Raw genomic sequence first — 22398 nt, forward strand, 5'->3', positions numbered from 1 at the left:
TGACCACCCGCATAAGCCTCCAGGTGCACAGGACCACGCGGCACACTGGCATCGCTCTGGACTCAACTTTTTATTTGGAAATAATTATAGATGCGCAGGGGGTTGTTAGGAAATGAATAGGGAACACCCAGACATCTTTCACCCAGCCTCTCCCAAAGTCAAGATCTTGCATAGACAGAGCACAATGTCAAAACCAAGAAATAGACATTCCACAACCCCTAGAGCTTAGTTCAAACTGCACCCGCCATACAGGTGTGCTTGTGTGCGTACACGTGTAATTTTATCACAAGTGTGTGATTTTATCACAAGTTTGTAATTTTATCACAAGTGTGTGATTTTATCACAAGTGTGTCTTTGTGCACACAACAGCCCCTCCAAGACACTCAACTGTGCCATCCCCCCAAGGCCCCCTGCCCTCCCCTGCATGCCACACACCCTCTCCCCATCCCTGACCCCTGACCACCACTAACTTGTTCTCCAACCCTAAGATTATGTTACGTCACCAAAGTTACCCAAACGGAGTCATGGAGCAAATAAGCCTGTGGGACCGGCCTTTTTCACGCCTCGAGGTTCATCTGGGTAATTGTGTCTATCAGCTATTCATCCATGATATGGTCATTCCATACTGCATTTAACCCTTACATATATTTTCAATTCTCAGAAATACAGCAGATAATTACAGCTGGTTTGCATTGTCATACGGCAGAAACCAATGCAACATCGTAAAGCAATATTCCTCCAATTAAAAAAAAATTAAGTTAAAAAAAAGGAAGAAATACAGCAGAATTGCCCCCTTAAATGCCATGGAAACCCTGACCAGCCATGGATACAACATCTTCACCAACACTGGAGGACATCAAACTCTTTAATTTCTGCCAGTCTCATGAGTGAGTGGGGGCTTCCCTGGTGGCTCAGTGGTAAAGAACCCACCTGACAATGCAGGACATATGAGTTTGTGGGTCAGGAAGATCCTCTGGAGAAGGAAATGGCAACACACTCCAGTATCCTTGCCTGGAGAATCCCACAGACCAAGAAGCCTGGTGGGCTACAGTCCATCAGGGCACAAACTGTCCAACATGGCTGAAGCGACTAATCAACAACGCAAGTGCAAACTGACCTCGCGGTATGTGGGAGCCCATACTTTCCTTATTCCACAGATAAGACTCAGAAAACTCTGCACGGCAAGGGCCTCCTTGGCATAGGGACGACTATAAGGAAAGACAGCCACCTAATGTGACAGCCCCAGAGGGCGACGCTGAAGCTCACCTGTGTGCACACCGAATGGAGGTGTTGGTGGTCCCAATTAAAGGCCTGCCTGGACCCCAGCCCTTTTCAATGTGACTCTGCCATTCAAGAAGTACCATCATATTTCCCCAATCCTGGAATTGGGATGACCTCATAACTTGTTTTGGCCAACAGAAGGTTTCCCAGGTGGCAGTAGTGGTTAAAAAAAAAAAACCCACCTACCAATGCAGGAGATAAAAGACGTGGGTTTGAACCCTGGGTCAGGAAGATCTCCTGGAGGAGGACAGGGTAACCCATTCCAGCAATCTTGCCTGGAGAATCCCATGGACAGAGGAGCCTGGCAGGCTACAGTCCATGGGGTCACAAAGAGTCTGACACGACTGAGCAATTGAGCATGCACGCATGCACTGGAAGTGACCTTGTGCCAGTTTTGAGCCCAGGTCTCAATGACCCTTGCATGCTTCTGTTTTCTCTCACAGCCCTGCCACTGCCTCTCCAACAGACCCACACGTGCTGCTGGAGGAGAAGACACAGCATACAGCAGAGCTAAGCTGTCCCATAGAGACTGTCCTAGGCCAGCCCCGAGCCAGCTGACCCCTCACACCTGTGAAATAGCCCACCACAGTCAACAGAGCTGCTTACGTGACTGACAACAGACCACAGACATGTCAGGGAATCCAGCAGGTCCAGAAGAACCATTCAGCTGAATTGTACACTCATTGCCAATAATACAAACCAACTGCTTCAAGACATCAAGACTGGGGCAATTTGTTACCAAGCAACAGCTAACTGATACAGCAGTGTTGGAGAAATCTCCCGCCAGGCAAATCTCCCTGGGCACAGTGACAGCATCACAAGATGGATTTGAAGGAGTCTCTGGCAAATTAAGATCTATCTCTGTTCCAACATACAAAACTCCCAGACAAGTTCCCCCGCTCATCCCCCAGCCCCAGGCCACCCACTCTGAGTAAGGAACTTTAACAACTTCTGTCAAAGACAGTTGCCGTCTTAACACGACAGTGGGTGGGAAACCCAAAGTGGTAAAACTGCCTCTTCCCTGGTCTCACCCGAGGAGACAGGGGTGTTTGCAGTTAAAAATACCCTTTCCCCTTTAAAACATGGAATCTGTCCAGGGTCAGCCTCCCACACACTTCCACTCAATTTCTGACTCTGGTTATAAAACCTTGTGCCAAAAATAGATTTCAAGGGGATTTCATAGACATGTTCTCAGGCATAATTGCAGTGTTCCTGCAAACTTTGGAGAAATTCAATTTCAGTCTTTGAACACACACACTCTTCAAAGCCCTGCCTCCCAGGTATTAAACATCAGGAAGAACTATGATTGATCGCTCTCTTTCTCTTCCTCTCTCTCTCTCTGGTTCTGCCACAACGCAGGCAGGTGTCAGACGCAGCTGTTCTCAACGAGCTTCTGCCTGGTCGGTTTCAGCAGGCTGCCTCTGCTCCCCTCCTAACTGTCCGGCCACCGGCTGTCCGGCCACCGGTTTGCACACCTGCTCAGGCCTGGCTGGCTGTGCACCTGCTCCGGCTCCTCTCTGCTCCTCCTTCCCACCTATGCCCTTCCCTTCCTTTGCTTTCCCCGAACAAAGGCATCCCCAACACCCCCTCACTCCATTCTGATCCTGTTTGTCATTGCAGCCTCCCCCTTCCACCTCACACAAGTGCAGAGCTTGGAACAAAGAGGAAGCTAGAATTAAGCTGGCCCACCCCCTCTTAAGTTTGCAGAGGAAGCCTGGAGAGCCAGGCTGGGTGCAGGATGCAGTCAAGGTCAAATGTGTGGGTGGTGATCAAGGCAGAGCTGGAACCCAGGACCCCCACACCAAGGGAGTCACCCCAAAATGTGATCACCCACCAGGCTCTAAAAGAACAGCAATAATGATATTAATAATTATAATAGCTCCATTTATTAAATTCTCCTTATGTGCCAGGCACTGGGTACATACTTAATTATTATTGTCATTTTATAGATGGAGAAACTGAGGGATGGAGAAACTAAGTGTCCCATCAAGGTCACAGCTATTAGCTGGGAGATCAGGGATGTGAGGTCAGCTCTGATGCCAAGGATCATGGCTCCTCAGGCCCACCCTGAATCCTGCTGCAAGCACCTCTTCCACAGGGATGTCTTGCTCCCTCATTGCACAGCGCCAAGCTTCTCGAGGCCCTCCTTGCCAGTTTACAGGCTCCCCTTTCCCATTCACTCCACAGTCTGCTGGTCTTAGGTGGGCCCTCAAAGGCCATCCCAGCCCCTTTGTAGAACGGAGCCAGTGTTTCAGAACAGATGTGCTTTCTCAGCCAAACTCCACCACTTCCTGGCCCTGTGATGTCCGACAAGCAAACTCACCCTCTGAGTCTGTTTCCCCATCTACAAATGGGACAGGATGATCCATTTCATAGAGACACAGGAAAGAGTGGATGAAATAAATACAAGTATGATGCCCAGGACACAGTAGGCTCTCAGGAATGAGTCCTCTTCAGGACCAGCTGGTGCCCTCACTGCCCCGTATCCACCACCCTCACATCCAGTCTCAGAGCACACAGGCCACCACCCACCACTGCCCTTCACAGTGTCTGGTCCCTAGTGGGCCTTGTCCTACTGTTCTGGGCTCCTATGGAGGCATTTACCTTCTATGACGTGTCTAGTCAGTGCCACCATCCAGGCCCCGATTCTACACATTACTCAGGCTCTAGTGTTCTCCCCACTGCCAAATTACCACAACTTTGAGGACAAAGCCATTCCTATACTCTCTGAAATACCTAAACCACCCCCGGCCCCAGTCGATAGATCACTGGCACTGTTGGTACACAGAGATCTCAGGGTCCAATGCAATCTCCGGCAACACCTACTGATTCGTTTCATTCATTCATTCAACCCATAGTTTGCTCAATATCCACAAGGTGCCAAGCCCTGTGCTAGCCTGCAGAAGACACAGGAAGGGGTAAGCCCCAAGCCCCTGTCCTCTCACAGCTCCCAGCCTAGCAGGGGAGCTGGGAGTGTGAGCACACAGTTGAGCAGACCCTGGGAGCTGCCTTCCCAGTGGTCATTCCTTTCCTGGCTGGCAGAGCCCTGACTGTGTTGGGCACCTACCTCTGCCCTTAACTGATGCAGAGATAAGTCCTGGTCCTTTAAAGCCCTCAGTCACATTCCCTTGGCAGTGATTGGTTTAGACACGGCCATGTGACCCAATTCCAGCCAATGAGACAGAAGGGAAAGTTGGCTGGGGGCTTCTAGGAAAGACTTCCTCCCTGATAAAAGAAACAGAGAGCTGCCTCTGCCTTTTGTCCCCTGGGTCCTGTGGCATCTTCAGGGGATGCTCAGGACAGCAGAATCCTTTTAGAGATGATAGCAGAGGAGGACAGAAAGACTGTGGGTTTTGATGGCATGGAATGAACTGCTAAATTAACTTGACTCCAGAGCTTTGGATCATGTGAGATAAGAAAGGGTCTTACTCTCTGTCAGTCGAGTCAGGGAATCCAATTCACTGAAGCCACGGAACCAGGCTCCCTGGTTCAACAGTGAATACTCAATACCAAATAACACTTTGGTGATGCCTACAGGACATCTTTCTGAGCCCTGAGCAGTTCTGCCTTACTTTGGGGGGTTGACTGGGGTGGATGAGGAGCCATGAAGAAAAACTTCATAAAGAAGTCACCTACGATCAGTCTTCCTTTCCAAGAGCTGGCTGAGATGGCGTCTGCCAAGACGGGAGGCATGAGCTAGCCAGGGTGTGTGCAGGGTGTGTGAAGGGTCTGAACTCTGCAGGAGCCCACACACTGCAGATGGAGACAACAGCACCTTTGCTGCGTCCTCTCCAGGCCTCACCTTGTTCCTCTGTAAAATGGGGACAGAAACCTTCCTTGCAAGGTGGTGGGGGGGCTCTGCTGTGCACATAAAAGCACTTGTAACTGCCTGGCTCTAGTAAGTCTTAGCTGCCGTCACAGTTGGCCTCTGCCTGGGGAACGGCTCACCCAAAGATGGGACTGAGGGTCTAAATCCAGCTCCCTCCATGTCCTCCCCTTCTCTCCCACTGCCTCAGCCTTCCAGACCAGCCACCGTCTCCCTTTCATCTCCCTCCTTTCGGGCCCTTTGCAGGCTTCCCTCCTGCCAGAAGTGGTTCCTCTACCTGATCATACCATGGCTCTCATCTCTTCTTTCGCCCCAAACCGTTTTGCCTGAGCCAGTTGATGTCACTTCTAGGAATATGTCCTCAGGAGGTGCCTGAACACAAGCCCAGGGGTCCACAGACAAGACATCCATCCCAATGGTGCCCCTAATGGCACAATTCAGGAACAACCTCCAGGAAGGGATCCATTAAATAAATTACAGCAGAGCCACTTATAAAAGACAAGGTAGAGAAATATTTACTACTATTTAAGATGCCCATACTCTACTACTGAGTGACATAAAGATACAAAAACAACAATAACAACAAAATCTATCTATTTACCTATAAATCATAGAGAAACATCTGGAAGGACATTATCTGGAACAAAATGTTAATGGATGTTAGCTCTGTTTTATGGCATTGCATTTGAGTTTTACTTTGTACTTTTTGATATCATTTGTAATTCTATAATCATTATGTAACCAATCTACAATTGGGAGGGGGAGCTATTTTTATTTTTAAAAGGGAAAACAGAAATAGAGAATTATGGCCAAGATCCACCTTATTTGGACAATCCTCACCTAAAGTCATGTGCAACAGGATTGGAAAGTTTATACTAGTTTTGATGACTTGAAATCTCCACCATGACATCCCACCCCTACTTGGAAACTTCCTAGTGTGGTGAGCTCGCTACTGTGCCAGGCCAGGTCCTAATAGCTAGAAAGCTGTCTCACACTGAACAGGACTCTCACTCTCAGTCCTAATTCTGGTCTTCCGTGCCACACAGAACCAACCCAATGCTCCCCTCTCCCTCCACCACAGCCACTCATCACGTGACGTGACTTCCTGGGGATGCCCCATTCTAGCCAGAGCACAGGCAAAGGCCCGGAGTTGCTCCAGCACACATGGCCCATTTCGAGGATGCTGCAGACTTGTCTGGCAGGACCACACGGGAAAAGCAGATGAGGCTGGGGTGAAGTTGGAACAGTTCCCATAATCTGTGCCACAAAGACTGACCTTTACCTCACAGAGCAGTGGGGCTCACCCATTTTGTATCCACAAGACCTTCAAACACTAAAATTTTAAGCATTACATGCGAAGGAATGAAAGACTTAACACATCTCTAGAGCTTCCCTGGTGGGCCAGACAGTAAAGAATCGGCCTGCCATGCAACAGACCTGGGTTTATCCCTGGGTCAGGAAGATCCCCAGGAAAAGGGAATGGCAAGCCACTCCAGTATTCCTTCCTGGAGAATGCCATGGACAGAGGGCTATACATCTCTAAACAAGTTGTGGTTATTTTAGCTCGTGCCCTACCTGTATCAGTCAGGACAGGACAGATTATGCTGCAGTAACAAATAAGAGCAAAGTGTCAGTGTCTTAACAGCAAAGGCTCACTTCTCACTGATTGCTGCACGTCCATCATAGTTTGGCAGAGGGCTCTGCTCCGCATCATCTTCACTTGGGAATCAGACTGAGGGAGGCTCCAGCTTCATGCTGCCTCAGTTGCCGAGAGAGGAAAAGGGGACAGTGGCTAACAGCATGCTAGTTATTAAAGCTTCCGAGATGACAAATGTCACTTCTCCAATTTCACTGGCCAAAGCAAGATACATAGCTGTAACTAATGACAAAACAAGCAGAGAAGCTCCGTTTACCACCTACCTAGAAAGTAAGGAGCTAGAAATACTTCTCTAGCACTAATGACTACCTCAACTAATACAGATGAAGAGAGAAGAAGAGGGGTGGGTGAGAAAAGAGCAAAGAAAGGAGATGATATTTATGACCCAGGCTTTTTTGCTAAACACTCTACAAATCTTAATCGGACCCTCTTTATACCCTCGCCCTTCACAGCTCATCCAGTTTCCTCACACAGCATCAAAAGCATGTTTTTCTGACATCACTCACACGTCTATGGCCCAGCTTTGAGTTGTGGCCAGCAATCGCCACTTAGGCAACGCGGCCTCGTCCTAGGATTTTGTTGTTGTTGTTGTTGGGTTGGGGACAGTGACTGTTTGCGTTTGATAAGAAATCCATTCATCCAACACATTTATTAGGCACCTACTATGTACCAGGGCCTGAAAATGCAAAGTTAAAAAAAGAAAGGCCCCACCTGTGCCACCTCTAAGAAGCATAGTGATAAAGGGGGGCTCTGGCCGCTGAGGCTATTTCCCCTTTCTGGGTACCCTCTCCTTCCCTTCAGATCATCCTCTCCCTGACACATCACTCCTCTCCAGTCTCCCAGCCCCATGAAACCAGGAACAACATCTTCATACTGGTGGGTTTTCAGCTACTAGAGCAGGCGCCATGCAGTGAGGCCAGCTCGGAATTGGAAACCCGAGGACTGGGTTTGAGACGTGGCTTCATCAGTGAGTAACCACCTTATGGGGAGAGGAAGCTGGTTTTTATGGAAGCATGTCACAGGGCTTGCTGTGAGGAAAACTGAAAGATACAAAGACATGTGAAAAGCTACCTAAGTTAAAAGATGATGAGGATGGTAACAGTAGCAACTGTGTGCTAGGCACTGTTTAAGAATCACGCGTCTTAATTCCTCTCATTCTCAGGAAAGCACCCACGAGGCAGGCGCTGCTGGTATCCTGTCTCACAGATGAGGAAACGGGACTGAAGCAGCTCAATCCCCCAGGAAGCCAGGGACACGAAAGTGATGGCGTCAGGAAGGTGGGGCAAGCAGGAAGGCTCAGGTGGAGACGCCTCTGTGTACGCTTGGGACTGCTCTCTCCCTCAGCGGGGATTGATTTTTCTCTCTCAGCGTGGACCGAACAGTTTTCATTTGCTCCTTCTCAAGAACGTTCGATTCTTCAGAGCTGGTATTAACCTTGGGGCAGAGAGGAGTTCATTCTCGGCCCAAATCATTCACATTCACACAGTCGGGTTCACTGCGGCTGTGCATGAGGCTGTGTCCTCCCTGAAGATACACTGGAGCCCTAACCCTGCACCTGTGAATGTGACCTTATTTGGAAACGGGGTCTTTGCAGATGTGATCAAGTTTAGATGAGGTCATTCTCAGTGAGGGTAGGCTCCATTCTAATATGACTGTTGTCCTTATAAGGACAGAGAGATGTGAAAATGAGACGCGGCAGAGTAGGGGGTCAGCCGTGTGAAGACACCGCAGAGACAGCAGTCACGTAGTTACAGGCTTACGAGCAGCAGAGATTGTTGGAAACCATCAAAAGCTTCCCTACAGGTTTCAGAAGGTGTGTGGCCCTGCCGGCCCCTTGATCTCAGACTGCTAGCCTCTAGAACTGTCTTGCTCGCTCACTCAGTCGTCTCCGACTCTTTGTGACCCCATGGACTGTAGCCCGCCAGGCTCCTCTGTCCATGGGATTTCCCTGGCAAGAATACTGGAGTGCATTGCCATTTCTTTTTCCAGGGGATCTTCCCGACCCAGGGATCAAATCCATGTCTCCTGCACTGCCAGGCAGATTCTTTACCACCGAGCCACCAGGGAAGCCCCTACCAAACCTGAGTCACATAAAATCTACATTTTCAAACAGGGACGACATCACCCACCTCATAGGATTGTCAGGAAGACGAAAGTAGGGGAACAAGGTAAGTGGCCTCACATAGCATCTGGCACATGGCAGAGGCTCTAGAAATGTTACTTGACTTTCTCTCTCCTCATCTCTATTTTTTCCCCCTGCCCCCGCTGTCTTCCCGACCCCCACCTCCACCCCCACCCTTTCTCTCTTCCTCTCTCCCTCCCAGGATGGGCTACATAATTTGGAGGATGTAGTGCAAAGTACCAGTATTCTTGCCTGGGGAATCCCAGGAACGGTGGTGCCTGTGGGCTGCCGTCTATGGGGTCGCACAGAGTCGGACACAACTGAAGCGACTTAGCAGCAGCATCAGCAGCAGTGCAAAGTGAAAATGTGGGCTTCCCTGTTCAAAGTTATTAAGGATTTCAATATGTGACCACAGAGTATTGAATCAAGTTGTGGGGCCCCTCTCACCACAGAATCCTGTGTCATTACATAGGTCACACACCCAGCTGGCCCTGCTCCTTCCCCTTCCCTGTCGTCCAGCAAGCTCTCCTGCTTCCCAAATCTTCCTAGCCTGATTTTCCAAATTCAAGGCCCCAACAGTTGACCCGCTTTTCTGGTACTGTTCTCTGCTAATGGATTCAAAGTTTCAGATAGCATAGAGCTAATAATTCCACTTCCTTGGCAGGGAGAGGAAAGGAGGCCAGTCCGAATTAGTGAAAAGCCTGAGAAATAAGATTTTATTATAATTTTCTATATTACTAAAGAAATTCAATTTTATGACTTGCAGATTTCTACGGTGGCAGAGGTGACATGGAGAGGAGGAGCGAGAGGAGGAAGTTCTGCTATTCTGGATGTGACTGAGCAAACAGAAAAGATTTAACTTATAACGAGCACATTCCTTATTTGCAAATGATGCTACTACACACTGTGTCCCTTAAGTAGGTTAATATTCCTCTTGCCGGCACTCACTTTGCCTGGTGAAACCTTTCTGCTGTGATAGACGCTGGTAAGATTCTTCTGCAGTGGTTCTACATAACAAGATGATTTCCCTGACCTTGCAGGCAACCCATAGTATAGACTGGGTTACAGAAAATTCCTGTCAAAGGGAAAACCAGCACAACCAATTCTCTCTCTAACACCTGCCTCCAGAATAGTCACATCTTCAGAGCATCCTTGTAAAATGCCACAGCACACCTGCTTTGGACGGAATCTTCGCTGGCTCTGCTGTTTCAGATCTAAGTCTTGTCCTGTCGCAGTTAGATTCAGACCTATTTGGGGGATGGTAGCGCCAGGGATGGGGGAGCCTGGTGGGCTGCCGTCTATGGGGTCGCACAGAGTCGAACACGACTGAAGTGACTTAGCAGCAGCAGCAGAAGCGCCAAACAGTTCACATACCCCACACCTCAAAGCCTCAGTTAGTTACCTGGGCCTGGAACGCCCTGCCCCAAACCGAGCAGTCCATCAAAATCCTTATTCAGGTTTCAAGCTCCAGCTTAAAGGTTCTGTCCTTCAGAAAGCTCCCTCAGACTCTTTCAGGCAAAATCTGTGCCTCCGTCTTCCCCTGCGGCACATCTATTACAGCATCTGTGTTCCTAACAGTCATCTGTGAGCTTCTTTGATAGAGTGAGAGTGCCCGTGGGCCCTGGGTCTTGTCCATCTCTGGGGAGACACTGCGACTCAGCAGTTAAGTAGCAGAAGGGGTCCCAGCCCCATCACTAACCAGCTGCATGCAGATGGTAACAGCAGCTTCACAGCCCTGGGAGGATTAAATCAGATGATAACTCGAAAGGGCTTAACAGAGCCTGGCAAAAAGCAAGCTCAAAAAAAAATTAACAGTTCTCCATGAACACTGGTGTATAAATACGAGGTCACAGGATGGCCATGCAACCCGGTTTGGCTGGACAGTCCCTGTTTATGTCCGCAGTTCTGGTGTTATCATTAATAATGCCCTCTCTCATTCTCAAAATTATCTCGGCTTGGACGGCAAATCACATGGTCACCCTAGACAACTGGGATCAGGTCTGTTTTATTTACCAATGTCTCCCTGCCACACCAAACAGTGCTTAGCACATATTAGGTATTTAATAAAAATGTGTCAAATGAATGAATGTGTCTCCAGGGAGCAGGAGGCACCTAGCACCTGGCAGAAGCTTCATAACTGCAACATATGGCTGATATTTCTCAGTGCTTCCAAGCACCCCTTGACCCAGAGAAGGCATGACTCAAGGCTAGGCAAGGGAATGAATGAATGAGTTCCTCCTGCCTCGTCTCCTCTGCTGCCAATAGTACCTCTGAGGGAAGGAATGACATCGCACAGAGGTAGAGAGAACAGTGGGTCAGATGGAGAAGGTGAGGCTGATGTTCGCCCATAAGACTGTGGAGGGAGGGGGGTGATCCTCCTGGGACTACAGCAGGGCACCCCCGTCATCATCTCCCAGCTAGGAATTAGCGACTGTTCTTGCCATGGAAGAAGCAAGAAACCACAGCCTGCAGTAGCCGGACCAGTAGGTCCAGAGGGCTCTTGAGGGTCTGGGACTCTTGCCACCACGAAACATTCCACACAAGGGTTCAGGGTTCTGGCAGGTGCTGCCCCCTAGCAGCCCACAGAGCCACAAGGGAGAACCCATCGAAATCTAGATGCCGGAGCAGACTGGAGAGGATGGGAACCGTTTCTTCCCTTCTGAGCCCGGAAAGGAAATTTCACATGTTGGTAGCCAAAAAATTTTTGGATACAGACCATGCACTAGGCAGGGTGGTAAGAACTTTAAGAACATGAACACAGCCATCGGAACAGCCCTGGGAGGTAGCTACCCCCATTTTACACATGGGGAGAGTCAGAGGGGAATTGACTTGTCAGAGGTCACACAGCTAGTAAGAGACAGAGCCCAAATCCCCCAGGAGTAGGAACCAAACAGGAGTACTCTCCTTCCCTCTCAACCCATTTGGAAAAAAAAAAAGCCCAGTTCTTGCTCCTTTCACAGGTTGGCTGTGTGACCTTGAGGTTGGATCGCCCTCTCTGGGGCTCACCTCCCATCATTAAGAATAACGTTCTAGGATGCTAAGACACACACCCGATGGCCAGGACAGAGTCTCCTCCTGAGACCACAGGGCTTCAGGATGACCAGGCCCTGGGTGAGTCCAGGTGTGTGGAAACATATTGATCCACTTTGGGGCCCTAGGTGGGGTACCTGCCTAAATCCTCTTTCTCAAGGACCCTTTGACGCTAGACTGAAAAATCAAGCTGCAGATCTGAGAGCCTGACGAGAGTGTGGGGCTTTGGAGCCCTTGTGGCACCAGGTGGGGGACTTCTGGAGCTTGGGCAAGGGCTGCGGGCAGAGCGAGGGGCGCCAGGGAAGAGCAAGGCCGGAGGTGCAGAGAGCACCTGGCAGAGGGTCCCGCGGCGCTTAGGCTCTTGGAAGCTCCGAAAGCGCCTTTGCGGAGGAGAGAAGCCCCCAGCCCCGGGTCAACGTCCACAGCTGCGCTCCTGTCCCTAGCCTGCAGATACCCAGACCTGGAGAAAGGGGGGACCCCGCAATACTGGGGAGAAGCCAGGCAGAGAAGTCAGAGACAGCTGGGAAGGAAGAAATCGGGGGGTTCTAACGCCTTGGACGACCCCGGCCCCAGTTCCGGGGCTGTTCGGATCCCCGGAAAGTTTGCGCGCGGCAGGCGGACGGCGCGCCCCCTCCCCGCGCCTGCAGGCGCCGGGTCCGCAGGCGCCCACCCCGGCCAGCCCCGCCCGCGCCGGCTGCCCGCTCAAGGTCACCGCTGACAAGGCGCCTGCCTCCGCGGGGCGAGTGGACCCGGGACGCGCTCCGGCTCGGGCTCTGGCCGGGCAGCGGTTCCCGGGGACGAGCGCCCGAGGAAGGGAAGCCAGCCGGCAGGAAGAGAGAGCCCGAAGGAGAGGGGAGGAGGCCCAGAGCCCCGGGCCCGGCCGCCCCTGCCTCACCTGCGCCGGCTCCGCGAGCGAGATGCTGCCGCTGCCGCTGCCGCTGGTGCGCGCCCGGCCCGGCCCGGCCCCGCTGCGGCTGCGGCTCCTCTGCCGCCGCTGCCCCGCGCTCGCCTCGCCCCGCCGCCCCGCCGCCGCCCGCCCGCCTCCCTCCCGCCGCCGCCGCCGCCTCTGCCGCCGCTGCACTGCGCTCTGCCCGCCTCCCTCCCTCTCTCCCTCCCTCTCTCCCTCCCCTCCCGCTCCCTCCTCCCCCACGCGCTCCCCCTCGGCCCTCCCCAAACTCCGCACGGAGAGCGCCCTGCGGGACCCGGAGCTCGCGGTCCAGCCCGCGCCCCACCGCGCGCGCTGGGGGACCCAGGGAGCGGGTGTCCGGCCTCTCCCCGGGCTTGGTCTTCAGGTACTTCCATCAGCACCAGCTCGTTACCGCCCCCGCCCATCAGCCTGACCCTTGGAGGAACCCTTTCCCCTGGGTCAGGGTACCCCAATCCCATTCCCAACACACAGAAACCCAAGGCTGGGGTCATGCAGTGTGGGATTACTAAGGTGTGGTCGGGGTATACGGGGAGACCTAGCTTTGAGGGAGAGGGCTGGCTGGAGCAATCCTGGGGTGTTGAGCCCGAGGGCACTCAGACTGGGAGAAGAGATGGGGGTAGGGCAGGGGCACCTGTTGGCCCCCAGCCTCCAGCCCTGGCTCAGTCTAGGGCCTAGATTAGGCGGGCACAGAGGAGCAGAAAGGTGGAAGCCCCAGGCACACACGGAAGCACTTCCCCAAAGCAGGCTTCCCCTCCTTGGCACAGGCCCCAGGTCGCTGAAAAGCCTAGCTCCACCAGGAAGCTGGGCCACCTGACTCCCAGCGCCTGGGTCTGCTCCATGCCATCAATTAATCATGCCCGCTTGCTTATTTATTTATCGGCTTTATAAAAAGCCAAATGCACTGCTCTGCTCACAGGAAGAGAGAAGAAGAGGGGCCCCCTTGGGGCGGGGGCAGGGAGGGCCTGGACCCTGGTAACCACCCACCAGCCCCCAGGCTTTGGTCTGTTGAAACAGGAGCTAGGGCCTGGGGAGACCCTGGGCTGGGCCAAATGCACAATGGCCTGTGCTTTGCAGCCCTAGGATGGGACGGAGGATATTCACTCTCGGGGGCTTAGGCGTAGAGGGGAGAGAGGGGGCCGGGGAGGCCATCAGCGAAAGGAAATCCGGCAGGTGTGAGAGGAGGTGTCTCCAGGCTCTTGGCTCAGAGCACTCCGTTCTCACTGCTCCAACTTGGCTTGGCAGGCGTCACTGCATCTCCTGCTGCAGGCCTGCCCTCTCCCGTGGGTGCCCGGAGGACATCTCCGCACAGACACCCCACCTTCCCCATCCCACTGAACGGCACCGTGGGCCTCCAGGTGACCAGCTCCAGGCTCTCCCATCTCCAAGTCCTCACTGAACAGGCCTCCACAGTTCCCCCTGGAACCTGTTGAAGGGCCCCAACACCTCTCTTCTGGATTCCCACAGTGCCTCCTGTCTGCCTGCATCCAGCTGTCACATAGGTTTCATGACGCCAGACATGGTTCACGGCTGCTCCTGCTCTAAAACCTTCCATAGCTCCCTAGTGCCCTTAGAAGTTCCATAGCTTCAGACTGCCATTCCAGGTTTCCTGCTTTGGCCCCAAGTGCCCTTTCTACTTCGTTCCCACCTTGGTTCCCAGCACCCCCTCGTGATGTATATTTAGCCCTACACCACATCTCTCTCAGTGTTCTGCTCCTTGGATGGAAATGCCCTTCTCCCTCTCTCAGTCAATTCCTGTTCAGTCATAGTGTCAAGGCTCAGCTTCAGTTACTATTTCTTTTATGAAACCTTCAGAAACCAGCAGTTAAGTTGAAAGGCAAAAGGGATAGGTGTGAAAAGCTGCAAAAGGTGAGGCAACTCAGTGCAAAAGTAAGGGCCACCACCAAAGTCCTGATGACAAAAGTCATCAGTTGGATGACCTTGAACATGCCCTCGACCTTTCTGAGCCTGTTAGTTTATTTGTGTGTGGGTTAAGTTGCTCGGTCATATCTGACTCTTTGTGACCCTAAGTACTGTAGCCTGCCAGGCTCCTCTGTCCATAGAATTCTCCAGGCAAGAATACTGGAGTGGGTTGCCATTTCCTCCTCCAGAGGATCTTCCAGACCAAGGGACTGAACCCATGTCTCCTCCATTGGCAGGCGGGTTCTTTACCACTAGCACCACCTGGGAAGTCCTTCCTACCTTTCTGTTTATTTAAAGGGTGATAAATTCCATAGCCTTCTCCAAGGTAAACACACCCCCCCAAAAAAACAGTAGCTATTGTTATTCTTCACACCTATTGTGTGCTAAGGCCCTGGGATTTACAAAGATGACTTGGTAGGGATTTGAAGGACAGGGGAGAGAATGCCTATGTGCTGTGCTGTGCTGTGCTGTGCTTAGTCGCTCAGTCATGTCTGACTCTTTGCGACCCCATGGACTGTAGCCTGCCAGGCTCCTCTGCCCAGGGGGATTCTCCAGGCAAGAACACTGGCCATGGGTAGCATATCCCTTCTCCAGGGGACCTTCCCGATCCAAGAATCGACCCAGGGTCTCCTGCATTGCAGACAGATTCTTTACCAGCTAAGCTACCAGGGAAGCCTGAGAATGCCCGTAAGGACCAGCAATACTGAGTGAGGTGGGCTGGTTAGGACTTCCAGCTCTCTCCTCTGGAATCTCCCAATAAGAAAAAGCAACAGTGTTCATGCGGTGACACATAGGAGCTGACAGTGGCTGTACTGGGGGAGGTAATAAGGAGTGGTGGGGACTCTGGCAATCTGTCCAGTCAAATGGATACAGCCACCACTCAGCTCCACCTGACCGTGGCCAAGCCGGGATGTGAGTCTAAACTGCCAGTTTTCTATTTTTTTTTTTTTTTTTTTTAAGAAAAGCTGGACATCTGGATTTTTAGACTCATACTCTTTATCTGTAAATGTCATCAACAGTTTTTTTTAAAAATTTAAAACCCTGTGAAGGGCAAACACAATATAGCTGTGGTAGGTTTTTTGGCCAGCAGGCTGGCAGCTTCTGACCTCTGGATTAGCAGGAGAAAGATCAATGTTATCTGTTTACACACAGGCACACATAGGCCCCTTCTCTCTCCCACAGAATACGTTCATGTCCACCTAAGAGGCACACAGGGTCATGGGAGTGGAGAGGACAGGATGGCGAGGGGGTCAGGGGGGGCACATGGGATCCTAGACAACCCCCGTCTGCTCGCTGAGCCTCAGTTTCCTCATCTGAGAATGGGGGGGGCGTGGAATTGCTCGGCTGTGGCAAAGTTTACATGAGGTGACAAGCATGTGACAAGTGAGGACATGGGCTTCCAGTGACAACACAGAAGAGCATCTGGTAGCGAGCGAGCTTTGGCAATCTGGACGCCCAGAAGTCCCACTCCACTAAAAATAGGGCCCTTCCTGCAACTTGAAGACTTCTTGTGTGATGGAACCGACCGCAAAATAAGGTGGGAAACGACCACTTCCCTCTCTCTACTGGACGGGAAGAAGAGACAAAGAGACCGGGAGGTGACCGACGCTTGGCGAGCGGGTGGGCATGTCACCTCTGAGTTCGCTACAAGAAGAGAAAGAAGCCTGGGTCCCCCAGGGGTCTGTTGTGAGGCAGGGGCCAGAAGTGGCAGAGAGCAAAAGTGACTAAGACTGCATGATCCGGGGACCACATGAATGTCCCTCAAAAGTGATTTTGCTGGGAGGAGATTAAAGCCGACTTTTATTTCCCAGTCCCTCACAATGACCGTGTCTTTACTATTTTTAGTCACAGTAGAAGTCATTCAATGCACACTCACACCAAATGATAATCCAGGGGAGGTTGGAATAAATCAATGAGCAAGGTCCTCACTGACAGAAGCCACCTTTCAAAAACTGCATCCTCTCAGACAAATTTTTATCTCATCTACTGGAGAATCTGCTTCCAGAATCTCTAAGGAGATTGCTGGACTGACTCAGGTCAGGGTCGGAATCTCCAAGGAGAGAAAGCTGAAAACCTCCTGCCCCACCCCCATCCTGTCCTCTAGAAGCTCCAGCAGCAACTCTGGGCTAAGCAAACTGTTTATTGAGCAGGGGAGAGGAAATGGCAAGCCGGCTCCCTCCCATTAAGGGTCTCTAAATGCAGCTGGGAAAGCCCAACTCCCCAAATACAGGGCAGGTTGATCGATAACACTTGAAACATGACATGCCACCGAGGGGAGTTTCTCTGGGGAAGACTGGAGGGCAGAGAAAACGTTCTGTGTATCCCCTGTATGTTTCAGGCTCTGCCAGAATCTTTTACACTAACGATCTCCCATGTTTTATTTGTGCCGTTTTAAAACCTAAATGAGAAGGAAAAACACCCCGTGCTGAGGCAGCAGGGGAAGAGATGATTAATTCTCAAGACAGCCAGTGAGGAAGACTTCGCAGGTGGAATTTTCCTGGGTTTTGAAGCAAGAGGACAAATGATAGAAAGAGTCGCTGAACTCTAGTAAAAGCGTCGATTACTGTTCTTAGAATTTTGAATAGCTTGATTTCATCCTCCCAACGAGTCTAGCAGGCAGTATTTGTTAGCAGGTGCTGCCGGCATGCCACCCTGCCCTCCACCTGGCAGGTGTGCCCAGCCCCTGGCTCTCTGGGGGCTGGCTTCTCACACCTGCGCCCTTCTCTGGAGGATATGGTCCTTGGCCAGTGGGAACCACTAGGTAGCAACAGGCTATATGGTGCAAGTCACCCCCCAGGACTCCCCAAGGGCTGAGGCTGAGGGTGCACTTGTCCTGAACCCTGAACCCACGTCTGCCAAGCGCCTTTCCCTTCCCTGCCCTGCCCTCATCCTTCCCAGGCAGGTTATTCCGGGAGCACTTAGTAAATTCCATGCACGAGCATGCCTATCCCAGGCTCTGCTTCTGGGGAACCAGACCTCAGAACCTTTTCTTATTCCCATTTTGCAGTTGAGGACGTGAAGGCACTGATCTCGAAGAAGGAAGAGCCAGATCATGGGCCTCTTCTCCATCCGCAGAAGGATTTTTCTAAGGGGACAAGGGAGCAGCATGTCAAGGGCTCATGTCAGAGAGAGAGAGACGAGAGAGACGGGGCATGAGAATGTGGGGGTTAGAGGTCTGAGGTGGGTGGAGCATGGGTGTGTCAAGTGAGAATGGGCAGCGAGGCAGGAGGGATGATGACTGAGCAGTCACTGGCTCCACCTGACATTCATCCCTCTGTTTATCTGGTATGTGTGCCGGGTCCTTGCACGATGTGCAGGATTCAGAGATGAATGTGTACGAATCCTTTTCCTCAAGAGGGGCTGGTGGGATGGGAGGGGATCAAGGAAACGAGACAGACCCAAACCCAAATGCTCAGCAAAGCAAAATCAGACAATGGGAGCTGGTTCCACAGTAAGAGAAGGGAGCCACAGAGTGAGACAGAACAAGGAAGGTAGAAATAAGGGAAACGTGTTCAACTCCATCTCTCTGTGAAAGAGAATGACTCTTGGGCTGACCGTGGACCAGCCTGGCCAGGAGGGACAAGTCTCTTCCCCCGTGTTATTGTTGTTGTTAAGTCACTCAGTCGTAACCGACTCTTTGCGACCCCATGCATTGTAGCACGCGAGGCTCCCCTGTCCTTCACCATCTCCCGGAGCTTGCTCAAACTCATGTCCCTTGAGTCGGTGATGCCATCCAACCATCTCACCCTCTGTCGTGCCCTTCTCCTCCTGTCTTCAATCTTTCCCAGCATCAGGGTCTTGACTATAGGCTTAATAAATGCCAGCGTGGCTGCTGGGAAAGTTAATGCAGTTGGAGGCAGGAAACCCCGGTCAGGGCAGGAACTGCAGCACAAGCTGGGGAGTGAGAGGAGGGCTCTCAGGCCACAGCTATGGATGGTGACTGAGCAGAGAGACCAGATTCGTCAACAGGATTTGGGAGGGCAGGATAGGGCCCCCAGGAATCTGACTGCAGTCCTGCCAGGGATGACCCTCCTACAGAGGAATGCCCTCACAGAGTCAGAAGGTGCAGCAAGTAATCTCTGGGGTTTCCTCCAGCCTGGACCTAGGACAGGGATCCACACCAGACCTGGAAGGCTAGCAGCGCCCCAGGAAATGAGAGCAAGAGGGTGTGGGTGAGGAGAGCTGCCAAGCCCGGGGGAGGGAGGAGGAAGGCCTTCTCTCCTATAAATATGTGGTCTTTAAATGTCAGCTTGGGAGAAAACACAGCAACCTTTTGAGGGTGAGAGTCTGAGTGGCATCTGAAAAAGGTGCTGGTAGTGCCCCACTGCGTCCCCCCGGCAAATGCAAAGTCCTTGCTGAGAATGTCTGCCTGACCGTGGGAGCGCCAGCTTACACGCGGGGCAAGGCAGACAGGCTGGAGGGCCATCCCCCACCCTACCCTGCCCAGGAGCAGCCTTCACTAGCTGCTGACGAGAGCTGGGCGGTGAGCTCTGAGGCCCCCACACACGGCGGGCAGGATAACTCTGAGCCCGTTGGTCTCCACCAGCTCCCAGGCCAGCTCTGCTGGTCCCCGGGGTGAATGGTTTGATGAGGACGCTTTGCTGGCCTCCTTCTCAGCCCTTCCCTGTCTCCCCTCCCTAGCCCCACCTGGCTTCCTGGAGTCACCTCCCAAGTGAGCTACTCAAGCTTGAGTCTTGGTCTCAGGATCCGTTGGGGCGAACCCAAAGTTGGAAAGCATCACAGTGTAACCTGATGGGCTGTAACATCACAGGGGCTTTGCAGTCAGAGGACCAGCTCTGGCCTTCACCTGGACCAGGTGTTTAACTTCTCCAAGCATCCATCTCCTCATGCTTAAAATGAGGATGGGGTGATAATTGTGACTGCCTCATACATTTCACGTGAGCATTCATTCATTTCACAAATATTCACTGAACGCTTACTAAGTACCAGGCACTGTTCGAGCTCTAGGGACACAGCAGAGAACAGAACTAAATTTCTGAGCTTGTGATGTTTACCTTATTGAGGAAATCAGATACTAAATAAATATGTAATATCAGGCAGTGATAAATAACCAAGGAAAAAACTAAAGCTGGATAGAGAATGATGGGCGTTATTTTAAATGTAAGTAAATTAAATGAGAGAATTCACACTGTATTGAGCATATTGCAAGACGTACAATAATCATTCAATAAATGTTTGCTAATAAAATCTCCAGGCTTCCCTGGTGGCTCAGTGGTAAAGAATCCACCTGCCAATGCAGGAGACCCGGCTTCGATCCCTGCGTTGGGAAGATCTCCTGGAGAAGGAAATGCCAACACACTCCAGAATTCTTGGCTGGGAAATCCCATGGACAGAGGAACTTGGTGGGCTACAGTCCACAGGGTTGCAAAAGAATTGGACACGACTTAGCAACTAAAACAACAACAATAAAATCTCTGCCACCATCGGCACCATCACCTTCTCTTCCCTCCCACCCATGCCATTCGCTCATTGACTCAGATGAGAGATGTATGTACTGGTCCCTCCTCAAGGCCTGACCCTCTGTGGGGTGCTGAGGATCCCGTGGTGAGCAAAGCAAACATTATGGTGACTTTCGTGGACTCATGGCCTAGTGGAAGAGAATAATAACAAATAATAGTAAATATTGTTAGATGTTTACATGCTAAAATCAGTACCTGTACGGGAGAATACAACACACCCAGCAGAGTGAGAGCAGGAATGTGAACAGCATGTGCAGAGGTCCTGGGTGGGGCAGGAAAAGGACAAGAGGAGGAATCAGAAAGAAGGTAAGTCTGAGCAGACAGAGCAAGAGGGATCATGGACAGGAAGAGGGAAGTAGAGGACAGACCGCTCCAGGCCATTCTACCATTTATCAAGTGCCAATCGATATGTCAGCCTCTGTTTTAAGCTCTTTGTATATATTATCTCATTAAACCTCAAGCAACTCTTTGAGCTGAGTATCTTTATTAGAAATCTTATACTCCCAAAACCCTGAGTCTCAGAGAGGCAAAATAGCTTGTCAAGGCCAGAACCTGAATCCACATCTCTCTGACTCCAGAGCTAAACTAGAATAATGATCTCCATCTTCATGTTAAAAGCATCAAGGAACAGTGATTCAAGATAGTGCCGTGGGGGTAAACTGGGTTTCGAAAGCTACACAGGATGTCTCCTATTTATTGCAATTGCATGCAAATCTACAATTATTTCAAAATAAAAAGTTTAAGGAATTTTTTGAAAAACAATAGGAAGCCTTTGAGAGTTCTTAAGCAAGAAGTTGCCCTGATCAAATATGGCATTTTTATAGGATCTCATTGGTTTCCCCGAGGATCAGAGCGGGGAGCAGTGCAGAGGCACTGAAACATCAAGTGAGAGATGACACTGGCTTGAATCCTGTGTGCGGGGGAAATACAGGGAATTAAGACATGTTTGGGAGGTTTATGGTGCCTCCCGTAAATGGTTTGGCTGGGACGCTGGGTGAGAGAGAAGACTCGGAGGCTGGTGGAAGATCAGAAAAATAGGCTCAGGCTCCAGTTCTCAGCCCAGAGTCTGACTTCCCAGGGACCTGGGGTGCCATCACTTCCTTGGGGCTCAGTGTTGTCAAGGGTGAAATGTGGGGGTGAGGTGCGCCAGACAGCTTCCAGGGAAGCCCACTGGAGGAAACGCTGCACGGTGCTAACCTCTGCATCAGGAAAGGGACGTGTGGACCAGAAAGGCCCTGGGGCACAGCGGCCACACGGAGCGCTATGCTGTTGGTGTCCTCCCTGTCCACGCAGGCTCCCGCCTGGAAACTCAGCTCTCCCAGGGCAGCTGGGAGCCATTGCCGTCCCCTGGCACTGGGCTCAGGGGCTGAATGGGGATCAGGCTCCAAAATGTTTGCCAAATGCTGCACAGCTCTTACAGCAGCCTGATGGTTAAGAAGAGCTGATGGTCATAAACCAGCCCAGACTTACAGAAGGATCTCTAGGCTCAACAGAAAAGGCTTTTTTCCATTGCACAGTCTTCAGTTCAGGGTGGACTCCAAAGGCAGGGCAAAGTGCCCTCCTTGTCACGTTGACAGAAGAAAGAATAACAGGCCTCCCATCCCACGTTCTGCACAAAGGGAGGGAACATCCCCCAGATACAGGAGGGCTGAGTCCATGGGCTGAAGTCTAAACGGGGAAAGGAGAGGCCAGTCTCTGGGGGCTCTTGAGTGTCTGGGGTCCAAAGAGGAGCACCCAGCCCTGAAAAGACACCCAAATTCACTGCAGAATCACCGGTCCAAGGCCCAAGACATCTGGGAGGAGTCTGGGAGAAATGCCAGAAGGCTGGAGGCAGGGGAATTGTGTCTCAATTTTCAAACAAGGGAAAAGGTGACGTCCAGGAAACTACAGCCCTGTATGCTCACAGGCAACCTCTGTGATGAGACGGACGAATGTGGGTATCAGCAGCCTGCCCCGTGCCAGGCCCCACCCCAAGCACCCTGGGTGAGCAGTTATACAGGGCAAGACCCTGTTTTTACTGAGCTTGCAGTCTGTCAGAGGCATACGGGGCATTAAGAGCAGAGGGGAAAGGAAGTCCCATTTGTTTAAGGATCTTGAAAAGCATCTTGAGGAGGCGGGTTTAAGTTGGATTCATACCATGAAACCTCAGTCATT

At 51.6% G+C, this 22398-nt stretch overlaps 1 protein-coding gene across 9 annotated transcripts in view; it reads right to left on the bottom strand.

Moving 5' to 3' along the window:
• ATP2B2 (ATPase plasma membrane Ca2+ transporting 2) overlaps positions 1–12885 on the bottom strand; it is a 380163-nt gene extending 367278 nt beyond the window's left edge. For all 9 annotated transcript variants that reach the window (XM_061397083.1, XM_061397086.1, XM_061397080.1 and 6 more), the window contains exon 1: positions 12812–12885. The gene's annotated coding sequence lies outside the window, so the exon portion shown is untranslated. The remainder of the gene's footprint in view (positions 1–12811) is intronic.
• Positions 12886–22398: the final 9513 nt, after the last annotated feature.

This window comes from Bos javanicus, chromosome 22 (assembly GCF_032452875.1).
Source record: "Bos javanicus breed banteng chromosome 22, ARS-OSU_banteng_1.0, whole genome shotgun sequence".
Lineage (NCBI taxonomy): Eukaryota > Metazoa > Chordata > Mammalia > Artiodactyla > Bovidae > Bos > Bos javanicus.